Source organism: Phacochoerus africanus, chromosome 4 (genome assembly GCF_016906955.1).
Source record: "Phacochoerus africanus isolate WHEZ1 chromosome 4, ROS_Pafr_v1, whole genome shotgun sequence".
NCBI lineage: Eukaryota > Metazoa > Chordata > Mammalia > Artiodactyla > Suidae > Phacochoerus > Phacochoerus africanus.
The window spans coordinates 82142611-82149934 of NC_062547.1; the positions used below are offsets into that span (position 1 = coordinate 82142611).

Here is a 7324-nt window from a genome sequence, read left to right on the forward strand (position 1 = left end):
CAGATGGAGGTGATGAGGAAAGGGGTGTGTAGTGGTTAGGAGCTTATGCTTGAGGAGGCAATTGATCTGATTTCAAATCCGCTCCAGTGAGGACTCTGTGATCTTGTACACATTATCCCATCACTCCCAGTTTTTTTACCTTTATCAGTAAAATTAGGGAGTTCCCTTCTGTGGCTCAGCATTAACAAACCCAGCTAGGATCCATGAGGATGCAGGTTCCATCCCTGGCCTTGCTCATTGGGTTAAGGATCCAGCATTACCATGAGCTGTGTAGGCTGCAGACACAGCTCAGATCCTGTGTTGCTGTGGCTGTGGTGTAGGCTGGCAGCTGTAGTTCTGATTCAACCCCTAGCTTGGAAACCTCCATAGGCCATGGGTGAGACCCTTAAAAAAAAAAAAAAGAAAAAAAAATTAGGATATTGCCTGATAATAACACTAATGTTTAATAATCACTTATTGTAACCCTCATAACAGTCTGGTCACAATGGTGGCTCGCGAACTTGGATCCCCAGCCTGGGAACTTCCACATGCCGTGGGTATAGCCCTAAAAGAAGCATCTTTCCAGTTAAGGAAAGATTTTTATCCTTGTTCAGGGGCAATATAAATATTTAGATGACTCCATGGCCAGTCACAGTAGTTGCTGGCTAGGTCCTGCTGAGGAAGACCCCCTCTGCCCTGTGGCCCGGTTCCCTAAGTGCCTACCCTGACAACGATGCAATGAGAACTGGTTATGAACCCCTGCAATAGATTAGAGTCCTGATTCTTTCTAGGCATGTCACTGGGTGAGTCACTTCACATCTCTGAGCCTCAATTTTCTCATCTGTAAAATAGACATGAGAGTTGGCTGACAGAGTTGGAAGAATTAGCAAACTGAGGTGGACATGAGGGCTTTATTAACCTTTATTGACTGTAAAGGGCTAAACAAAGGTAGGATCGTTTCTAACAAGTCGTTCTCCACGCATGGCATCTCCTGTCTTCAGTGGCTGAAGTCCTGCCCATAAACATAGTGGCTGGTGGTCCTGGTGGGGTCAGGGGAGGAATGGAATGGTACTTGGCTGCCTGAGCTTTCCGAAAATGATCAGACATGTCTAAGAAAAATAATTTTTCTCTAAGATAAATTTTACTTTAAACCTTAGGCCAAGAAAATGCTTCACTACTAGAAAAAAGGAATTTTCCAAAACTTCACAGAAAACAAACCAGTAGGGAATGTGCTTTATCAGATACGTGGTCTAAGAAAGACCTTTAACCCTGGTTGAAGATTAACAATGATAATTAGATTATTAAACTGGAATCTTATTGCTAGTTGAAACAACTGCAGTTTGAAAGCCTTAAGAAAGAGTCTGGTTGGGCCGGATATGGGAGACACATCCTATCAAAGTCACTGTAGGGGGACATGGCTGAGGGTCCACTGTGTGCAAGGCAATGGGCTTTCCATGGGTTACTAGATTGCTAAATTTCCACCTCAGCTAAGAAATTTCCCCCTATTTTGGATAGTTACTCAGAGAAATCAAGTGCCATGGCCAACATAGCACAGCCTGGAAGTGGCAGTTCTGTTGGACTTTATACCCCGATCCTGACACTTGTGGGGCTAGAGGTGATATGGCCAGCAAGGGCAATCACGTTTGTTCAAAGAGCACATTTCCTAATTTGGCTTTGTGCTGCTCATCTGTACAAGCATTCCTTTCTTATCAAATTAGAGATCAGAAGTTGAATTCCATACTAAGAAGGAGATTCTTTCAAAGGACATTTCCGCTCAGTAATGGCTTTCTGTTGCATACCCTTCTCCACTCCAGGGATGGGTATGGTGGAGATATGGGGCCAGTGTAGAATCAGAAAGACGTGAGGAATGATTGCCTTCTGTTTGTCTCCCTCCCACCATACTCCCCACCCCTGCCTCTCAGTCCAAAAGGTGGATGCTATTTTTGGATTAACCTGAAAACATCTAGGAGTTCCTGTCATGGCTCAGTGGTTAACGAATCCAACCAGGAACCATGAGGTTGCGGGTTTGATCCCTGGCCTTGTTCAGTGGGTTAAGGATCCAGTGTTGCCGTGAGCTGTGGTGTAGTTCACAGACAAGGCTCGGATCCTGTGTTGCTGTGGCTCTGGTGTAGGCTGGTGGCTACAGCTCTGATTGGACCCCTAGCCCGGGAATCTCCATATGCCAGGGGAGCAGCACAAGAAATGGCAAAAAGACAAAAAAAAAAAACAAAAAACAAAAACAAAAAATAAACCCTGAAAACATCTAGGTGATGATACAATCCTTGTTCATAATCCAGTAGTCCTCAACATCGACTTCAGGTTTGGGTTTCTTAATCGGTTTTTTACGATGAGTGAAATTCTTATCCATTTTTTCTTCCTTCCTTCCTTCCTTCCTTCCTTCCTTTCTGGCTACATGCAGCATATGGAAGTTTCCAGGCGAGGGGTCGAATCAGAGCTGCAGCTGCAGGCCTACCCCACAGTCACAGCAATGCCAGATCTGAACCACATCTTCGACCTACACTGCAGCTTGCAGCAATGCTGGATCCTTAACCCACTGAGGGAGGATGGAGGTCAAACCCTCATCCCCATGGATACTAGCTGGGTTCTTAACCCACTGAGCCACAATGGGAACTCCCCTTATCTTTTTTTTTTTTTTGTCTTTTTGCCTTTTCTAGGGCCCCTCCCACAGCATATGGAGGTTCCCAGGCTAGGGATTTAATCAGAGCTGTAGCCACTGGCCACAGCCACAGCCACAGCCATGCAGGATCCGAGCCGCATCTGCGACCTACACCACAGCTCACGGCAACAACTGGATCCTTAACCCACTGAGCACGGCCAGGGATCGAACTTGCAACCTCATGGTTCCTAGTCGGATTTGTTAACCACTGAGCCACGACGGGAACTCCCATTTTTTAAAAAATTCTACTGGTTTATACTTGAGATGGTGGCTTCAGCCTATAAAAATAATATGGTACTACCAAACTATAGGATTTGGGACAAATTCAGTTGGATATTTTACCACCAACTTTAAGGGATCAAATCACAGATTATACACACTATGAAAATATTTCACAAAGGAATAGCAGTTAACTAAAACTGTAATAACTTTGAACTTTGTATAAACAAGTGTAGGTTTGATATGTATTCTAACTTAATTTTTCACTCTAGACAATAGTCAGCCTTGCAAAATGACTTACTATATTTATTTCTTATCTTTAACCTCAAGCGAGAGGTTGGTCCCATTCATAATTATACTCCCAACTAAATGTATCTACCCACTGCTTGCATTAGTAGGATATATATGCCATATTTCTTTTTTTTTTTCTTTTCTTTATTTTTTTTTAACTTTTATTGAAGTATAGTTGATTTACAATGTTGTGGTAACTTCTGCTGTACAATGAAGTGATTCAATTATACATACACACACATCCATTCTTTTTTCAGATTCTTTTCCCACATAGATTATCAAAGAATATTGGGTAGAGTTCCCTACTCTGTATAGCAGATCCCCACTGGCCAATCACTCCATAGACGCCTTTTTTTTTTTAGGGCCACACCCGAGGTATATGGAAGTTCCCAGGCTAGGGGGCCGAATTGGAGCTACAGCTTCCGGCCTATGCCATAGCCACAGAAATGTGGGATCTGAGCCACGTCTGTGACCTACACCACAGCTCACCACAATGTCAGATCCTTAACCCACTGAGCAAGCCCAGGGATCGAACCTGTATCCTCATGGATGCTAGTTGGGTTCTTTAATCACTGAGCCACGAAGGGAACTCTGGATGCCATACTTCTTTTTTTTTTTTTTTTATTACTCAATGAACTTATTACATTTATAGTTGTACAATGTCCAGATGCCATATTTCTAAGGCATCAGATTCTAAGGCATCAGAGAGCAAAGAATTTGTATAATGGATCTGCTCCAAGGATCACTGCTCCTCTGGTTGTCCCCTCAGCTTCCTCTGCAGAAAGTGAGGAGGGGGAAGGAATAGCACCCCCTCCTTCACAGGTAACACCTTTCCATACCCACCCATGTGGGATTTCATTCAAACTTTTATGAAATACTAGGAGCATTCTAAGTATTTTACCGATCCAGAATTATTTCTACCTTTTGCTCTATAGCTCCTTCTTGAACAACTGCAACCACAGATAGCCCTTTCCTGAAAGCCCATGGGACTTAAATCAAATGCTTGCACTCAATCTAACCCCTGAATCCATACTTAAAGCAATTACATATTAGAGCTGGGGAGAAAACTGGTAGATCCTCCTCTCCAAACACCATCTTTTTTTTTTTTTTTTTGGCTTTTCTAGGGCTGCACCGTGGCATATGGAGGTTCCCAGGCTAGGGGTCCAATCGGAGCTGTAGCCACAGGCCTACACCACAGCCACAGCAATGCCAGATGCGAGCTGTTTCTGGACCTACACCACAGCTCATGGCCATCCAGATCCTTAACCCACTGAGCGAGACCAGGGATTGAACCTGCAACCTCATGGTTCCTAGTCAGATTCGTTAACCACTGAGCCATGACTGGAACTCCCAAACACCATCATTTTTTACAAGCCAGATACCTGTGGTCCTGAGGGGAGAAAGAACCTGCTTGAGGTCCCAGAACCTGATGGTGGAGCTTCCACTCATCCTCCCAGGTTTCCCTCTCATCTTACAGCTTGTATATGGCAAGATCAGCACCTTAAGAGCTGCAAAGCCTCCTTATCTACCTGTCTACCCACCTTGCACCTTTTACAATGCCTGGAACATGGAAGCAGCTCAGACTGGGGATGGGCAAAGGACAAGCAAAGCTAGAGGCACCCAAGTCAAGATCTGGACGAGGAGTATCCAGAAAATGCCATGGGGAATTCAGAAGGCCCATGGAGTGGTTGAGTGCCCTAGCTTTGAAGTCACTTGTGCTAAGCTTTCTCATTCAGGCACTCAGTGAGGGTCTACCTGATGCAGGGAACAGTGAGAGAAGCAAAACAGAGGCCATGATCACAAACAGAGAATCAAAGAAGCAAGTCAGCAGTTAACTTCAACTGGTGACAAATGCTCTTAAAGAAAAAACACAGGAGTAATCTAATAAAGAATGTGTGCATGAGGGAGCAATTTCAAACAAGCAGCCAAGCGAGAGCATATTTGAGGAAGTAATATTTAAGCTGAGATTATAGGTGACGAACTGTGTGATTTAAGGCAGGTTACTCAACCTCTCTGAGCCCCAGCTTCCTTATCTGTATTAGGAAGGCAAAGCCAAGTACCTCCTGGGGCTGGATGAGTGTAAAGTAGGTAGACCCGAATTACCAGCCCACACTAAGTAGGCACTGCGGCTACTGTCATTCTGAGAAGGTTAGCGACCTGTAACATGTGGGAAAGCTTAGGAGGTCAGCACAAAATGCAAGGTCCCAGAAGGACCACTATTTCAATTACCAGCCTCTTTCTTCCCTACCATATTGCAAGTTCTGGGGCAGGGGCCAGGTGGTCTCTGACCCTGGAGCCCCGCTCTGCGCAAGGAAGAGAAGCCAGGAAGCTAGGAACTTGAGGGGCTGGGGTTCGGTGCAACTGGGCCACTTCTCAATCGCTCGCGCCCGTCCCCATCGTGGCCTGTCCCCGCGGCAGCCATCTTGGGTGTCCCCCCGCGGCGAGTTTCGTCACGCGGCCGTGGGGACAGCGTGGCAGGGCGCTTGCGGGAGTGGATGGGTGGGCCTCCTCCCATCAGGGGTGACCCACTCCACTGCGGGGGCTCAGGGTGATCTCGGGTAGGTCAGGCTGCTGGAGGTGGGGAGTTCAGGCAGCGGGATGGCAGGGGTCCCCAAAGTGCAGGGACGCCCCTGGCCGGGGGAGTCCCGGCTACGGTTTGGGGGCTTCTGACCTCTCAGCCCGGGGGTCTCCCTGCAACCACTCCGCAGGCGCGCGCCCCCGATCCAGCTCGTGTCCCTTCGCCAGGCTCCCGGCGCGTCTCCCACTCACTGCATTCAGGCCGATCGCTCGCGACTCACCGCTCCTGGCGGGCCACCACTCGCGCCGCTTGCAGGACCTGCTGGGCGCCGCCTCCTCCGCCACCGGAAGCGTTTCTCCCGCCACGGCTGCCCCGCGCGCCGCCGCCCGGAGCGCGCCCTCGGAGCGCGTCCCCGTGCGGAGCCACGCGGTCGGGCTGGGCCGGGCGGCGGCCGCGCGCAGGCGGCCCCGGACTCGCCCTCCCGGTCGCTGTGCCCTGGGCGCGGTATCCTCCCGGTTCAGGCGCGATGGCCGGTGTCCGTGCTTTAGCCTCTGGCTCCATCGTGAACCTCAAGTTCATCCTCACCGTGGTATAGGTCTCTGCTGAGGCCAGTGCCGTGTTTTCCATTTTGGTTTTCCCGAGGGATGACTCCTTACTTGACCATTTCTCTGTTCCCAGGGTCTTACATAGTCAGCATCCACTCCCTCACTCACTCATTTAAACCATTGTTTCCCGAAGTGTGGAATTTGGCACCACTGGGGCTACAAGGTGATTTTAGGTAATACAAGGGCCACGACCTGATTCGTGTCTTTAAAAATCAAGCTGGCTGCTGTGTGAATAGGCTGTAGAGAAGGAGATGCTGAGGCAGAAAGGCCAGAACGAAGGCTGCCACCATGGTTAACCAGCGGAGAGATTGTTGCGGAAACTGCAAAAAACTGTGGCAACGGAAGGAGACAAACAGCACTCGGAGATATGGAAAAGCAAGGTTTATTCAGCACAGGTGCCTCTGGAGTCTGAGCACCAGGTTTTTGTTCTCAGTAACTTTTATACACTACAAGGTCTTGATTTTCCCAGGTAAGCATCCCTGACCTCCCCCATCCCCAAGCAGACAGTGTTCCTCCCTAAGAAACTGAGCAAGCAAGGTTACAGAAGCAGAACTGATAAGCAATGCTGGGTACCTGATTAGCAGGGCTGCTGGCTTGGACAGAGAGCACACAGTTGTTACATTATTACAAGAAGGGTGGCATAGTGATGAGCACAGCTGGAAAGGCTTGCAGCTCCCTTCTTAGCCAAGGGGGGGGGGTTGTTCTTTAGTTAAAACTCCATTTCATTCCCCCCTCTTGATGTTCAGGGTGCATCTGCACCCTTTACAGATCATCATCAGTCATAACCCTTTGGTAGCCTCTAATAAGTAGCAGGTGGGAGGCTGTTTTTCTTTCAACCATGTTTTTTATAAAAACCTTTTATAATATTTATCAGGAGAGGTACAAGGCAGGGAACAAGTAGGCACCCTGCGAGTATAACCATGATTATTCCGACCATTGTCTTAATTTCTCCCAAGCAAGAGAACCATTTACCAAAGAGACTGTCTGTACCCCATCCTTTCCAAGTTTGTACAGGCACATGGGCAAGTTTAGTCA

The 7324-nt window shown here is 47.8% G+C and overlaps 1 protein-coding gene across 4 annotated transcripts in view; it reads right to left on the reverse strand.

Moving 5' to 3' along the window:
- Positions 1–6070, reverse strand: part of SFXN1 (sideroflexin 1) — a 30151-nt gene extending 24081 nt beyond the window's left edge. The window contains exon 1 of one of the 4 annotated variants that reach the window (XR_007134502.1): positions 5838–6057. The gene's annotated coding sequence lies outside the window, so the exon portion shown is untranslated. Of the gene's footprint in view, positions 1–5837 lie in introns of all 4 variants that reach the window. The other 3 variants (XM_047778079.1, XM_047778080.1, XM_047778078.1) reach the window with 3 other exon arrangements.
- Positions 6071–7324: the final 1254 nt, after the last annotated feature.